Raw genomic sequence first — 15,337 nt, forward strand, 5'->3', positions numbered from 1 at the left:
AGCATTTGCAACCGTTTGGCACCATTTTTGAGTGAATTGCCGAAAGTCAGATTTTTGATGAAATTGTGACCCCGGGGCTTACGGATTTTTTCAAAAAAATCATTTTCTGCCAGTTAAGGATTTTCTGTCCTGTGATAAAAAGCCTTCTGTTTCGACCGCCAAAGATCTCAGGGGAGCATTTGCAATCATTTCGCACCATTTTTGAGTGAATTGCCAAAAGTCAGATTTTTGCTGAAATTGTGACCCCGGGGCTTAGGGATTTTTTTCAAAAAAATCTTTTTCTTCCGGTTAAGGGTTTTCTGTCCTGTGATAAAAAGCCTTCTGTTTCGACCGCCAAACCCCTCAGGGGAGCCATTTTTGAGTCAATTGCCGAAAGTCAGATTTGTGATGAAATTGTTTCCCCGGGGCTTAGGGATTTTTTTCAAAAAAATCTTTTTCTCACAGTGAAGTTGTCGCGGGCTGATTCCTCTTCCTGTGATAAAAAGCCTTCTGTTTAGACCGCCAAAGATCTCAGGGGAGCATTTTCAATCGTTTCGCACCATTTTTGAGTGAATGACCAAAAGTCAGATTTTTGCTGAAATTGTGAGTCCAGGGCTTAGGGATTTTTTTCAAAAAAATCTTTTCCTGCCGGTTAATGATTTTCTGTCCTGTGATAAAAAGCCTTCTGTTTCGACCGCCAAACTTTTCAGGCGAGCATTTGCAACCGTTTGGCACCATTTTTGAGTGAATTGCCAAAAGTCAGATTTTTGCTGAAATTGTGACCCGGGGGCTTAGGGATTTTTTTAAAAAAAACATTTTTCTTCCGGTTAAGGGTTGTCTGTCCTGTAATAAAAAGCCTTCTGTTTCGACCGCCAAAGATCTCAGGGGAGCATTTGCAATCGTTTTGCACCATTTTTGAGTCAATTGCCAAAATTCAGATTTTTGCTGAAATTGTGACCCCAGGGCTTAGGGATTTTTTCAAAAAAATGTTTTTCTGCCAGTTGAGGATTTTCTGTCCTTTGATAAAAAGCCTTCTGTTTCGACCGCCAAACTTTTCAGGGGAGCATTTGCAACCGTTTGGCACCATTTTTGAGTGAATTGCCGAACGTCAGATTTTTGATGAAATTGTGACCCCAGGGCTTAGGGATTTTTTCAAAAAAATCTTTTTCTCCCAGTTAAGTTGTCGCGGGCTGATTCCTCTTCCAGTGATAAAAAGCCTTCTGTTTCGAACGCCAAAGATCTCACGGGAGCATTTGCAACCGTTTGGCACCATTTTTGAGTGAATTGCCAAAAGTCAGATTTTTGATGAAATTGTGACCCCGGGGCTTAGGGATTTTTTCAGAAAAATGTTTTTCTGCCAGTTAAGGATTTTCTGTCCTGTGATAAAAAGCCTTCTGTTTCGACCGCCAAACTTTTCAGGGGAGCATTTGCAACCGTTTGGCACCATTCTTGAGTGAATTGCCAAAAGTCAGATTTTTGCTGAAATTGTGACCCCGGGGCTTAGGGATTTTTTCAAAAAAATGTTTTTCTGCCGGTTATGTTGTTGAGGCCTGATTTCTTTTCCTGAGATAAAAAGCCTTCTGTTTCGACTGCCAAAGATCTCAGGGGAGCATTTGCAACTGTTTGGCAGCATTTTTGAGTGAATTGCCGAAAGTCAGATTTTTGCTGAAATTGTGAGCCCGGGGCTTAGAGATTTTTTCAATAAAATCTTTTTTGCCGGTTAAGGATTTCCTGTCCTGTGATAAAACCTTCTGTTTTGACCGCCAAACTTTTCAGGGGAGCATTTGCAACCATTTGGCACCATTTTTGATTGAATTGCCGAAAGTCAGATTTTTGATGAAATTGTGACCCCGGGGTTTAGGGATTTTTTCAAAAAAATCTTTTTCTGCCAGTTAAGTTGTCGAGGGCTGATTTCTTTTCCTGCGATAAAAAGCCTTCTGTTTCGACTGCCAAAGATCTCAGGGGAGCATTAGCAACCGTTTGGCACCATTTTTGAGTGAATTGCCGAAAGTCAGATTTTTGCGGAAATTGTGACCCCGGGGCTTAGGGATTTTTTCAGAAAAATGTTTTTCTGCCAGTTAAGGATTTTCTGTCCTGTGATAAAAAGCCTTCTGTTTCGACCGCCAAACTTTTCAGGGGAGCATTTGCAACCATTTGGCACCATTTTTGATTGAATTGACGAAAGTCAGATTTTTGATGAAATTGTGACCCCGGGGCTTAGGGATTTTTTCAATAAAATCTTTTCCTTCCGGTTAAGGATTTTCTGTCCTGTGATAAAAAGCCTTTGGTTTGGACCGCCAAACCCCTCAGGGGAGCCATTTTTGAGTCAATTGCCGAAAGTCAGATTTGTGATGAAATTGTTTCCCCGGGGCTTAGGGATTTTTTTCAAAAAAATCTTTTTCTCACAGTTAAGTTGTCGCGGGCTGATTCCTCTTCCTGTGATAAAAAATCCTTCTGTTTCGACCGCCAAAGATCTCAGGGGAGCATTTTCAATCGTTTCGCACCATTTTTGAGTGAATGACCGAAAGTCAGATTTTTGCTGAAATTGTGAGTCCAGGGCTTAGGGATTTTTTTCAAAAAAATCTTTTCCTGCCGGTTAATGATTTTCTGTCCTGTGAAAAAAGCCTTCTGTTTCGACCGCCAAACTTTTCAGGGGAGCATTTGCAACCATTTGGCACCATTTTTGAGTGAATCGCCAAAAGTCAGATTTTTGCTGAAATTGTGAGCCCAGGGCTTAGGGATTTTTTCAAAAAAATGTTTTTCTGCCAGTTGAGGAGTTTTCTGTCCTTTGATAAAAAGCCTTCTGTTTCGACCACCAAACTTTTCAGGGGAGCATTTGCAACCGTTTGGCACCATTTTTGAGTGAATTGCCAAAAGTCAGATTTTTGCTGAAATTGTGACCCCGGGGCTTAGGGATTTTTTCAAAAAAAATCTTTTTCTTCCGGTTAAGGGTTTTCTGTCCTGTGATGAAAAGCCTTCTGTTTCGACCGCCAAACTTTTCAGGGGAGCATTTGCAACCGTTTGGCACCTTTTTTGAGTGAATTGCCGAAAGTCAGATTTTTGATGAAATTGTGACCCCAGGACTTAGGGGTTTTTTCAAAAAAATCTTTTCCTGCCGGTTAAGGATTTTCTGTCCTGTGATAAAAAGCCTTCTGTTTCGACCGCCAAACTTTTCAGGGTAGCATTTACAACCGTTTGGCACCATTTTTGAGTGAATTGCCGAAAGTCAGATTTTTGATGAAATTTTGACTCCGGGGCTTAGGGATTTTTTCAAAAAAATCTTTTTCTTCCAGTTAAGTTGTCGAGGGCTGATTTCTTTTCCTGAGATAAAAAGCCTTCTGTTTCGACTGCCAAAGATCTCAGGGGAGCATTTGCAACCATTTGGCAACATTTTTGAGTGAATTGCCGAAAGTCAGATTTTTGCTGAAATTGTGACCCCGGGGCTTAGGGATTTTTTCAAAAAAATGCTTTTCTGCCGGTGAAGTGTTCGAGGGCTGATTTCTTTTCCTGAGATAAAAAGTCTTCTGTTTCGACCCCCAAACATCTCACGGGAGCATTTGCAAGCGTTTGGCAACATTTTTGAGTGAATTGCCGAAAGTCAGATTTTTTGCGGAAATTGTGACCCCGGGGCTTAGGGATTTTTTCAAAAAAATCCTTTTCTGCCGGTGAAGTGTTCGAGGGCTGATTTCTTTTCCTGAGATAAAAAGCCTTCTGTTTCGACCGCCAATCTTTTCAGGGGAGCATTTGCAACTGTTTGGCAGCATTTTTGAGTGAATTGCCGAAAGTCAGATTTTTGCTGAAATTGTGACCCCGGGGCTTCGGGATTTTTTCAGAAAAATGTTTTTCTGCCAGTTAAGGATTTTCTGTCCTGAGATAAAAAGCCTTCTGTTTCGACCGCCAATTTTTTCAGGGGAGCATTTGCAACTGTTTGGCAGCATTTTTGAGTGACTTGCCGAAAGTCAGATTTTTGATGAAATTGTGACCTCGGGGTTTAGGGATTTTTTCAAAAAAATCTTTTTCTGCCAGTTAAGTTGTCGCGGGCTGATTTCTCTTCCTGTGATAAAAAGCCGTCTGTTTCGACCGCCAAACTTTTCAAGGGAGCATTTGTAATCGTTTGGCACCATTTTTGAGTGAATGACCGAAAGTCAGATTTTTGCTGAAATTATGACCCCGGGGCTTAGGGATTTTTTCAAAAAAATGTTTTTCTGCCGGTTAAGATGTCGAGGGCTGATTTTTTTCCCGAAGATAAAAAGCCTTCTGTTTCGACACCCAAACCTCTCAGGGGAGCATTTGGAAACGTCAGATTTTTGATGAAATTGTGACCCCGGGGCACAATCTTTTTCTGTGATAAAAAGCCTTCTGTTTCAACTGCCAAACCTCTCAGGGGAGCACTTGCAACCGTTTGGCACCATTTTTGTGTGAATTGCCAAAAGTCACATTTTTGATGTGCTTAGGGATTTTTTCAAAAAAATGCTTTTCTGCCGGTTAAGGATTTCCTGTCCTGTGATAAAAAGCCTTCTGTTTTGACCGCCAAACTTTTCAGGGGAGCATTTGCAACCATTTGGCAACATTTTTGAGTGAATTGCCGAAAGTCAGATTTTTGCGGAAATTGTGACCCCGGGGCTTAGGGATTTTTTCAAAAAAATGCTTTTCTGCCGGTGAAGTGTTCGAGGGCTGATTTCTTTTCCTGAGATAAAAAGTCTTCTGTTTCGACCCCCAAACATCTCACGGGAGCATTTGCAACCGTTTGGCACCATTTTTGAGTGAATTGCCGAAAGTCAGATTTTTGATGGAATTGTGACCCCGGGGCTTAGGGATTTTTTCAAAAAAATGTTTTTCTGCCGGTTATGTTGTTGAGGCCTGATTTCTTTTCCTGAGATAAAAAGCCTTCTGTTTCGACCCCCAAACATCTCACGGGAGCATTTGCAACCATTTGGCACCATTTTTGAGTGAATTGCTGAAAGTCAGATTTTTGCTGAAATTCTGAGCCCGGGGCTTAGGGATTTTTTCAATAAAATCTTTTTTGCCGGTTAAGGATTTCCTGTCCTGTGATAAAAAGCCTTCTGTTTTGACCGCCAAACTTTTCAGGGGAGCATTTGCAACCATTTGGCACCCTTTTTCAGTGAATTGCCGAAAGTCAGATTTTTGATGAAATTATGACCCCGGGGTTTAGGGATTTTTTCAAAAAAATCTTTTTCTGCCAGTTAAGTTGTCGCGGGCTGATTTCTCTTCCTGTGATAAAAAGCCTTCTGTTTCGACCGCCAAACTTTTCAGGGGAGCATTTGCAACCGTTTGGCACCTTTTTTGAGTGAATTGCCGAAAGTCAGATTTTTGATGAAATTGTGACCCCAGGCCTTAGGGATTTTTTCAAAAAAATCTTTTTCTGCCGGTTAAGGATTTTCTGTCCTGTGATAAAAAGCCTTCTGTTTCGACCGCCAAACTTTTCAGGGTAGCATTTACAACCGTTTGGCACCATTTTTGAGTGAATTGCCGAAAGTCAGATTTTTGATGAAATTTTGAATCCGGGGCTTAGGGATTTTTTCAAAAAAAACTTTTTCTGCCAGTTAAGTTGTCGAGGGCTGATTTCTTTTCCTGAGATAAAAAGCCTTCTGTTTCGACTGCCAAAGATCTCAGGGGAGCATTTGCAACCGTTTGGCACCATTTTTGAGTGAATGACCGAAAGTCAGATTTTTGCTGAAATTATGACCCCGGGGCTTAGGGATTTTTTCAAAAAAATGTTTTTCTGCCGGTTAAGATGTCGAGGGCTGATTTTTTTCCCGAAGATAAAAAGCCTTCTGTTTCGACACCCAAACCTCTCAGGGGAGCATTTGGAAACGTCAGATTTTTGATGAAATTGTGACCCCGGGGCACAATCTTTTCCTGTGATAAAAAGCCTTCTGTTTCAACTGCCAAACCTCTCAGGGGAGCACTTGCAACCGTTTGGCACCATTTTTGTGTGAATTGCCAAAAGTCACATTTTTGATGTGCTTAGGGATTTTTTCAAAAAAATGCTTTTCTGCCGGTTAAGGATTTCCTGTCCTGTGATAAAAAGCCTTCTGTTTTGACCGCCAAACTTTTCAGGGGAGCATTTGCAACCATTTGGCAACATTTTTGAGTGAATTGCCGAAAGTCAGATTTTTGCGGAAATTGTGACCCCGGGGCTTAGGGATTTTTTCAATAAAATCTTTTTTGCCGGTTAAGGATTTCCTGTCCTGTGATAAAAAGCCTTCTGTTTTGACCGCCAAACTTTTCAGAGGAGCATTTGCAACCATTTGGCACCATTTTTGAGTGAATTGCCGAAAGTCAGATTTTTGATGAAATTGTGACCCCGGGGTTTAGGGATTTTTTCAAAAAAATCTTTTTCTGCCAGTTAAGTTGTCGCGGGCTGATTTCTCTTCCTGTGATAAAAAGCCTTCTGTTTCGACCGCCAAACTTTTCAGGGGAGCATTTCCAACGGTTTGGCACCTTTTTTGAGTGAATTGCCGAAAGTCAGATTTTTGATGAAATTGTGACCCCGGGGTTTAGGGATTTTTTCAAAAAAATCTTTTCCTGCCGGTGAAGGATTTTCTGTCCTGTGATAAAAAGCCTTCTGTTTCGACCGCCAAACTTTTCAGGGTAGCATTTACAACCGTTTGGCAACATTTTTGAGTGAATTGCCGAAAGTCAGATTTTTGCTAAAATTGTGACCCCGGGGCTTAGGGATTTTTTCAGAAAAATGTTTTTCTGCCAGTTAAGGATTTTCTGTCCTATGATAAAAAGCCTTCTGTTTCGACCGCCATACTTTTCAGGGGAGCATTTGCAACCGTTTGGCACCATTTTTGAGTGACTTGCCGAAAGTCAGATTTTTGATGAAATTGTGACCCCGGGGTTTAGGGATTTTTTCAAAAAAATCTTTTTCTGCCAGTTAAGTTGTCGCGGGCTGATTTCTCTTCCTGTGATAAAAAGCCTTCTGTTTCGACCGCCAAACTTTTCAAGGGAGCATTTGTAACCGTTTGGCACCATTTTTGAGTGAATGACCGAAAGTCAGATTTTGCTGAAATTATGACCCCGGGGCTTAGGGATTTTTTCAAAAAAATCTTTTCCTGCCGGTGAAGGATTTTCTTTCCTGTGATAAAAAGCCTTCTGTTTCGACCGCCAAACTTTTCAGGGTAGCATTTACAACCGTTTGGCAACATTTTTGAGTGAATTGCCGAAAGTCAGATTTTTGCTAAAATTGTGACCCCGGGGCTTAGGGATTTTTTCAGAAAAATGTTTTTCTGCCAGTTAAGGATTTTCTGTCCTATGATAAAAAGCCTTCTGTTTCGACCGCCATACTTTTCAGGGGAGCATTTGCAACCGTTTGGCACCATTTTTGAGTGACTTGCCGAAAGTCAGATTTTTGATGAAATTGTGACCCCGGGGTTTAGGGATTTTTTCAAAAAAATCTTTTTCTGCCAGTTAAGTTGTCGCGGGCTGATTTCTCTTCCTGTGATAAAAAGCCTTCTGTTTCGACCGCCAAACTTTTCAAGGGAGCATTTGTAACCGTTTGGCACCATTTTTGAGTGAATGACCGAAAGTCAGATTTTGCTGAAATTATGACCCCGGGGCTTAGGGATTTTTTCAAAAAAATCTTTTCCTGCCGGTTAAGGATTTTCTTTCCTGTGATAAAAAGCCTTCTGTTTCTACCGCCAAACCTCTCAGGGGAGCATTTGCAACCGTTTGGCACCATTTTTGAGTGAATTGCCGAAAGTCAGATTTTTGATGAAATTATGCCCCAGGGCTTAGGGATTTTTTGAAACATATCTTTTTCTGCCGGTTAAGTTGTCGAGGGCTGCTTTCTTTTCCTGTGATAAAAAGCCTTCTCTTTCGACCGCCAAACCTTTCAGGGGAGCATTTGCAACCGTTTGGCACCATTTTTGAGTGAATTGCAGAAAGTCAGATTTTTGCTGAAATTGTGACCCCGGGGCTTAGGGATTTTTTCAATAAAATCTTTTTCTGCCGGTTATGGATTTTCTGTCCTGTGATAAAAAGCCTTCTGTTTCGACCGCCAAACTTTTCAGGGGAGCATTTCCAACCGTTTGGCACCATTTTTGAGTGAATTGCCGAAAGTCAGATTTTTGATGAAATTGTGACCCCAGGGCTTAGGGATTTTTTCAATAAAATCTTTTCCTTCCGGTTAAGGATTTTCTGTCCTGTGATAAAAAGCCTTCTGTTTCGACCGCCAAACTTTTCAGGGGAGCATTTGCAACCGTTTGGCACCATTTTTGAGTGAATTGCAGAAAGTCAGATTTTTGCTGAAATTGTGACCCCGGGGCTTAGGGATTTTTTCAATAAAATCTTTTTCTGCCGGTTATGGATTTTCTGTCCTGTGATAAAAAGCCTTCTGTTTCGACCGCCAAACTTTTCAGGGGAGCATTTCCAACCGTTTGGCACCATTTTTGAGTGAATTGCCGAAAGTCAGATTTTTGATGAAATTGTGACCCCAGGGCTTAGGGATTTTTTCAAAAAAAATCTTTTTCTGCCAGTTAAGTTGTCGCGGGCTGATTTCTCTTCCTGTGATAAAAAGCCTTCTGTTTCGACCGCCAAACTTTTCAAGGGAGCATTTGCAACCGTTTGGCACCTTTTTTGAGTGAATTGCCGAAAGTCAGATTTTTGATGAAATTGTGACCCCAGGCCTTAGGGATTTTTTCAAAAAAATCTTTTCCTGCCGGTTAAGGATTTTCTGTCCTTTGATAAAAAGCCTTCTGTTTCTACCGCCAAACCTCTCAGGGGAGCATTTGCAACCGTTTGGCACCATTTTTGAGTCAATAGCCGAAAGTCAGATTTTTGCTGAAATTGTTACCCCGGGGCTTAGGGATTTTTTCAAAAATATCTTTATCTGCCAGTTAAGTTGTCGAGGGCTGATTTCTTGTCCTGTGATAAAATACCTTCTGTTTCGACCGCCAAACCTTTCAGGGGAGCATTTGCAACCGTTTGACACTATTTTTGAGTCAATTGCCGAAATTCAGATTTTTGCTGAACCCGGGGCTTAGGGATTTTCTCAAAAAAATCTTTTTCTGCCGGTTAAGGATTTTTTGTCCTATATTAAAAAGCCTTCCGTTTCGACCGCCAAACCTCTCAGGGAAATTGTGACCCTGGGGCTTCGGGATTTTTTCAAAAAAATGTTTTTCTGCCAGTTAAGTGGTCGAGGGCTGATTTCTTTTCCTGTGATTAAAAGCCTTCTGTTTCGACCGCCAAACCTCTCAGGGGAGCATTTGCAACCATTTGGCACCATTTTTGAGTGAATTTTTCTGCCGGTTAAGGATTTTCTGTCCTGTGATAAAAAGACTTTTGTTTCGACCGCCAAAACGTTCAGGGGAGCATGTGCAACCGTTTGGCACCATTTTTGAGTCAATTGCCGAAAGTCGGATTTTTGATGAAATCGTGACGCCGGGGCTTAGGGATTTTTTAAAAAAATGTTTTTCTGCCAGTTAAGTTGTTGAGGGCTGATTTCTTTTCCTGTGATAAACAGCCTTCTGTTTCGACCCCCAAACATCTCACGGAAGCATTTGCAACCGTTTGGCACCATTTTTGAGTGAATTGCCGAAAGTCAGATTTTTGCTGAAATTGTGACCCCCGGGGCTTAGGGATTTTTTCAGAAAAATGTTTTTCTGCCAGTTAAGGATTTTCTGTCCTATGATAAAAAGCCTTCTGTTTCGACCGCCATACTTTTCAGGGGAGCATTTGCAACCGTTTGACACCATTTTTGAGTGACTTGCCGAAAGTCAGATTTTTGATGAAATTGTGACCCCGGGGTTTAGGGATTTTTTCAAAAAAATCTTTTTCTGCCAGTTAAGTTGTCGCGGGCTGATTTCTCTTCCTGTGATAAAAAGCCGTCTGTTTCGACCGCCAAACTTTTCAAGGGAGCATTTGTAACCGTTTGGCACCATTTTTGAGTGAATGACCGAAAGTCAGATTTTTGCTGAAATTATGACCCCGGGGCTTAGGGATTTTTTCAAAAAAATGTTTTTCTGCCGGTTAAGATGTCGAGGGCTGATTTTTTTCCCGAAGATAAAAAGCCTTCTGTTTCGACACCCAAACCTCTCAGGGGAGCATTTGGAAACGTCAGATTTTTGATGAAATTGTGACCCTGGGGCACAATCTTTTCCTGTGATAAAAAGCCTTCTGATTCAACTGCTAAACCTCTCAGGGGAGCACTTGCAACCGTTTGGCACCATTTTTGTGTGAATTGCCGAAAGTCACATTTTTGATGTGCTTAGGGATTTTTTCAGAAAAATGCCTTTCTGCCGGTTAAGGATTTCCTGTCCTGTGATAAAAAGCCTTCTGTTTTGACCGCCAAACTTTTCAGGGGAGCATTTGCAACCATTTGGCAACATTTTTGAGTGAATTGCCGAAAGTTAGATTTTTGCGGAAATTGAGACCCCGGGGCTTAGGGATTTTTTCCAAAAAAAAAATCTCACGGGAGCATTTGCAACCGTTTGGCACCATTTTTGAGTGAATTGCCGAAAGTCAGATTTTTGATGAAATTGTGACCCCAGGGCTTAGGGATTTTTTCAAAAATATCTTTTTCTGCTGGTTAAGTTGTCGAGGGTTGATTTCTTTTCCTGTGATAAAAAGCCTTCTGTTTCAACCGCCAAACCTTTCAGGGGAGGAGTAGCAATCATTTCGCACCATTTTTGAGTCAATTGCCAAAAGTCAGGTTTTTGATGAAATTGTGACCCCGGGGCTTAGGAATTTTTTTCAAAAAAATATTTTTCTGCCGGTTAAGTTGTCACGGGCTGATTTCTTTTCCTGTGATAAAAAGACTTCTCTTTCGACCACCAAACATTTCAGGGGAGCATTTACAACTGTTTGGCACCATTTTTGAGTGAATTGCCAAAAGTCAGAGTTTTGATGAAATTGTGACCCCGGGGCTTAGGGATTTTTTCAAAAAAATGCTTTTCTGCCTGTTATGTTGTCGAGCGCTGATTTCTTTTCCTGAGATAAAAAGCCTTCTGTTTCGACCCCCAAACATCTCACGGGAGCATTTGCAACCGTTTGGCACCATTTTTGAGTGAATTGCCGAAAGTCAGATTTTGATGAAATTGTGACCCCGGGGCTTAGGGATTTTTTCAATAAAATCTTTTTCTGCCGGTTAAGGATTTCCTGTCCTGTGATAAAAAGCCTTCTGTTTTGACCGCCAAACTTTCCAGGGGAGCATTTGCAACCATTTGGCAACATTTTTGATTGAATTGACAAAAGTCAGATTTTTGCTGAAATTGTTACTTAGGGATTTTTTCAAAAAACTCTTTTTCTGCCAGTTAAGTTGTCGCGGGATGATTTCTCTTCCTGTGATAAAAAGCCGTCTGTTTCGACCCCCCAAACTCTCAGGGGAGCATTTGCAACCGTGTGGCACCATTTTTGAGTGAATGACCGAAAGTCAGATTTTTGATGAAATTGTGACCCCGGGGCACAATCTTTTCCTGTGAGAAAAAGCCTTCTGTTTTGACCGCCAAACATCTCAGGTGAGCATTTGCAACCGTTTGGCACCATTTTTGAGTGAATTGCCGAAAGTCAGATTTTTGATGAAATTGTGACTCCGTGGCTTAGGGATTTTTTCAAAAAAATGTTTTCCTGCCGGTTAAGGATTTTCTTTCCTGTGATAAAAAGCCTTCTGTTTCTACCGCCAAACCTCTCAGGGGAGCATTTGCAACCGTTTGGCACCATTTTTGAGTGAATTGCCGAAAGTCAGATTTTTGATGAAATTATGCCCCAGGGCTTAGGGATTTTTTGAAACATATCTTTTTCTGCCGGTTAAGTTGTCGAGGGCTGCTTTCTTTTCCTGTGATAAAAAGCCTTCTCTTTCGACCGCCAAACCTTTCAGGGGAGCATTTGCAACCGTTGGTGACCATTTATGAATCATTTGCCAAAAATCAGGTTTTTGATGAAATTGTGACGGGGCTTAGGTATTTTTTTAAAAAAATGTTTTTCTGCCAGTTATGGATTTTCTGTCCTGTGATAAAAAGCCTTCTGTTTCGACCGCCAAACTTTTCAGGGGAGCATTTCCAACCGTTTGGCACCATTTTTGAGTGAATTGCAGAAAGTCAGATTTTTGCTGAAATTGTGACCCCGGGGCTTAGGGATTTTTTCAATAAAATCTTTTTCCGCCGGTTATGGATTTTCTGTCCTGTGATAAAAAGCCTTCTGTTTCGACCGCCAAACTTTTCAGGGGAGCATTTCCAACCGTTTGGCACCATTTTTGAGTGAATTGCAGAAAGTCAGATTTTTGCTGAAATTGTGACCCCGGGGCTTAGGGATTTTTTCAATAAAATCTTTTTCTGCCGGTTAAGGATTTCCTGTCCTGTGATAAAAAGCCTTCTGTTTTGACCGCCAAACTTTTCAGGGGAGTATTTCCAACCGTTTGGCACCATTTTTGAGTGAATTGCCGAAAGTCAGATTTTTGATGAAATTGTGACCCCAGGGCTTAGGGATTTTTTCAAAAAAATCTTTTTCTGCCGGATATGTTGTCGAAGGCTGATTTCTTTTCCTGAGAGAAAAAGCCTTCTGTTTCGACCGCCAAACTTTTCAGGGGAGTATTTGCAACCGTTTGGCACCATTTTTGAGTGAATTGCCGAAAGTCAGATTTTTGCTGAAATTGTTACCACGGGGCTTAGGGATTTTTTCAATAAAATCTTTTTCTGCCGGTTAAGGATTTCCTGTCCTGAGAGAAAAAGCCTTCTGTTTCGACCGCCAAACTTTTCAGGCGAGCATTTGCAACCGTTTGGCAGCATTTTTGAGTGAATTGCCGAAAGTCAGATTTTTGATGAAATTGTGACCCCGGGGCTTAGGGATTTTTTCAAAAAACTCTTTTTCTGCCAGTTAAGTTGTCGCGGGCTGATTTCTCTTCCTGTGATAAAAAGCCTTCTCTGTCGACCGCCAAAGCTTTCAGGGGAGCATTTGGAACCGTTTGGCACCATTTTTGAGTGAATTGCCGAAAGTCAGATTTTTGCTGAAATTGTGACCCCGGGACTTAGGGATTTTTTCAAAAATATCTTTTCCTGCCGGTTAAGGATTTTCTGTCCTGTGATAAAAAGCCTTCTGTTTCGACCGCCAAACTTTTCAGGGGAGCATTTACAACCGTTTGGCACCATTTTTGAGTGAATTGCCAAAAGTCAGATTTTTGCTGAAATTGTGAGCGCAGGGCTTAGGGATTTTTTCAAAAAGATCTTTTCCTGCCGGTTAAGGATTTTCTGTCCTGTGATAAAAAAGCCTTCTGTTTCAACCGCCAAACTTTTCAGGGGAGCATTTACAACCGTTTGGCACCATTTTTGAGTGAATTGCCAAAAGTCAGATTTTTGCTGAAATTGTGAGCGCAGGGCTTAGGGATTTTTTCAAAAAGATCTTTTCCTGCCGGTTAAGGATTTTCTGTCCTGTGATAAAAAGCCTTCTGTTTCGACCGCCAAACTTTTCAGGGGAGCATTTACAACCGTTTGGCACCATTTTTGAGTGAATTGCCAAAAGTCAGATTTTTGCTGAAATTGTGAGCCCAGGGCTTAGGGATTTTTTTCAAAAAAATCTTTTTCTGCCAGTTAAGTTGTCGCGGCATGATTTCTTTTCCTGAGATAAAAAGCCTTCTGTTTCGACCGCCAAACTTTTCAGGGGAGTATTTGGAACCGTTTGGCACCATTTTTGAGTCAATTGCCAAAAGTCAGATTTTTGCTGAAATTGTGAGCCCAGGGCTTAGGGGTTTTTTCAAAAAAATCTTTTCCTGCCGGTTAAGGATTTTCTGTCCTGTGATAAAAAGCCTTCTGTTTCGACCGCCAAACTTTTCAGGGGAGTATTTCCAACCGTTTGGCACCATTTTTGAGTGAATTGCCGATAGTCAAATTTTTGAGGAAATTGTGCCCAGGGCTTAGGGATTTTTTCAAAAAAATCTTTTTCTTCCGGATATGTTGTCGAGGGCTGATTTCTTTTCCTGTGATAAAAAGACTTCTGTTACAACTGCCAAAGATCTCAGGGGAGCATTTGCAACCGTTTGGCACCATTTTTGAGTGAATTGCCGAAAGTCAGATTTTTGCTGAAATTGTGCCCCAGGGCTTAGTGATTTTTTCAAAAATATCTTTTTCTGCCGGTTAAGTTGTCGAGGGCTGCTTTCTTTTCCGGTGATAAAAAGCCTTCTCTTTCGACCGCCAAACCTTTCAGGGGAGCATTTGCAACCGTTGGGCACCATTTATGAATCAATTGCTGAAAGTCAGGTTTTTGATGAAATTGTGAGCCCAGGGCTTAGGGATTTTTTCAAAAAAATCTTTTCCTGCCAGTTAAGGATTTTCTGTCCTGTGATAAAAAGCCTTCTGTTTCGACCGCCAAACTTTTCAGGGGAGCATTTCCAACCATTTGGCACCATTTTTGAGTGAATTTCCGAAAGTCAGATTTTTGATAAAATTGTGCCCAGGGCTTAGGGATTTTTTCAAAAAAATCTTTTTCTTCTTGATATGTTGTCGAGGGCTGATTTCTTTTCCTGTGATAAAAAGCCTTCTGTTTCGACCGCCAAACTTTTCAGGGGAGCATGTGCATCTGTTTGGCACCAATTTTGAGTGATTTGCCGAAAGTCAGATTTTTCTGAAATTGTGAGCCCAGGGCTTAGGGATTTTTTCAAAAAAATATTTTCCTGCCAGTTAAGTTGTAGCGGGCTGATTTCTTTTGCTGTGATAAAAAGCCTTCTGTTTCGACAGCCAAAGCTTTCAGGGGAGCATTTGCAACCGTTTGGCACCACTTTTGAGTGAATTGCCAAAAGTCAGATTTTTGCTGAAATTGTGAGCCCAGGGCTTAGGGTTTTTTTCAAAAAAATCTTTTCCTGCCGCCTAAGGATTTTCTGTCCTGTGATAAAAAGCCTTCTATTTCGACCGCCAAACTTTTCAGGGGAGCATTTACAACCGTTTGGCACCATTTTTGAGTGAATTGCCAAGAGTCAGATTTTTGCTGAAATTGTGAGCCCAGGGCTTAGGGATTTTTTCAAAAAAATCTTTTCCTGCCGGTTAAGGATTTTCTGTCCTGTGATAAAAAGCCTTCTGTTTCGACCCGGGGTCACAATTTCATCAAAAATCTGGCTTTTTATTACAGGACAGAAAATCTTTAACCGGCAGAAAAAGATTTTTTTGAAAAAAACCCTAAGCCCCGGGGTCACAATTTCATCAAAAATCTGACTTTCGGCAATTCACTCAAAAATGGTGCCAAACAGTTGCAAATGCTCCCGTGAGATGTTTGGCGGTCGAAACAGAAGGCTTTTTATCTCAGGAAAAGAAATCAGCCCTCGACAACTTAACCGGCAGAAAAGCATTTTTTTGAAAAAATCCCTAAGCCCCGGGGTCACAATTTCATCAAAAATCTGACTTTCGGCAAT

The sequence above is a fragment of the Podarcis erhardii genome, assembly GCF_964252035.2.
Source record: "Podarcis erhardii genome assembly, chromosome: 12".
NCBI lineage: Eukaryota > Metazoa > Chordata > Lepidosauria > Squamata > Lacertidae > Podarcis > Podarcis erhardii.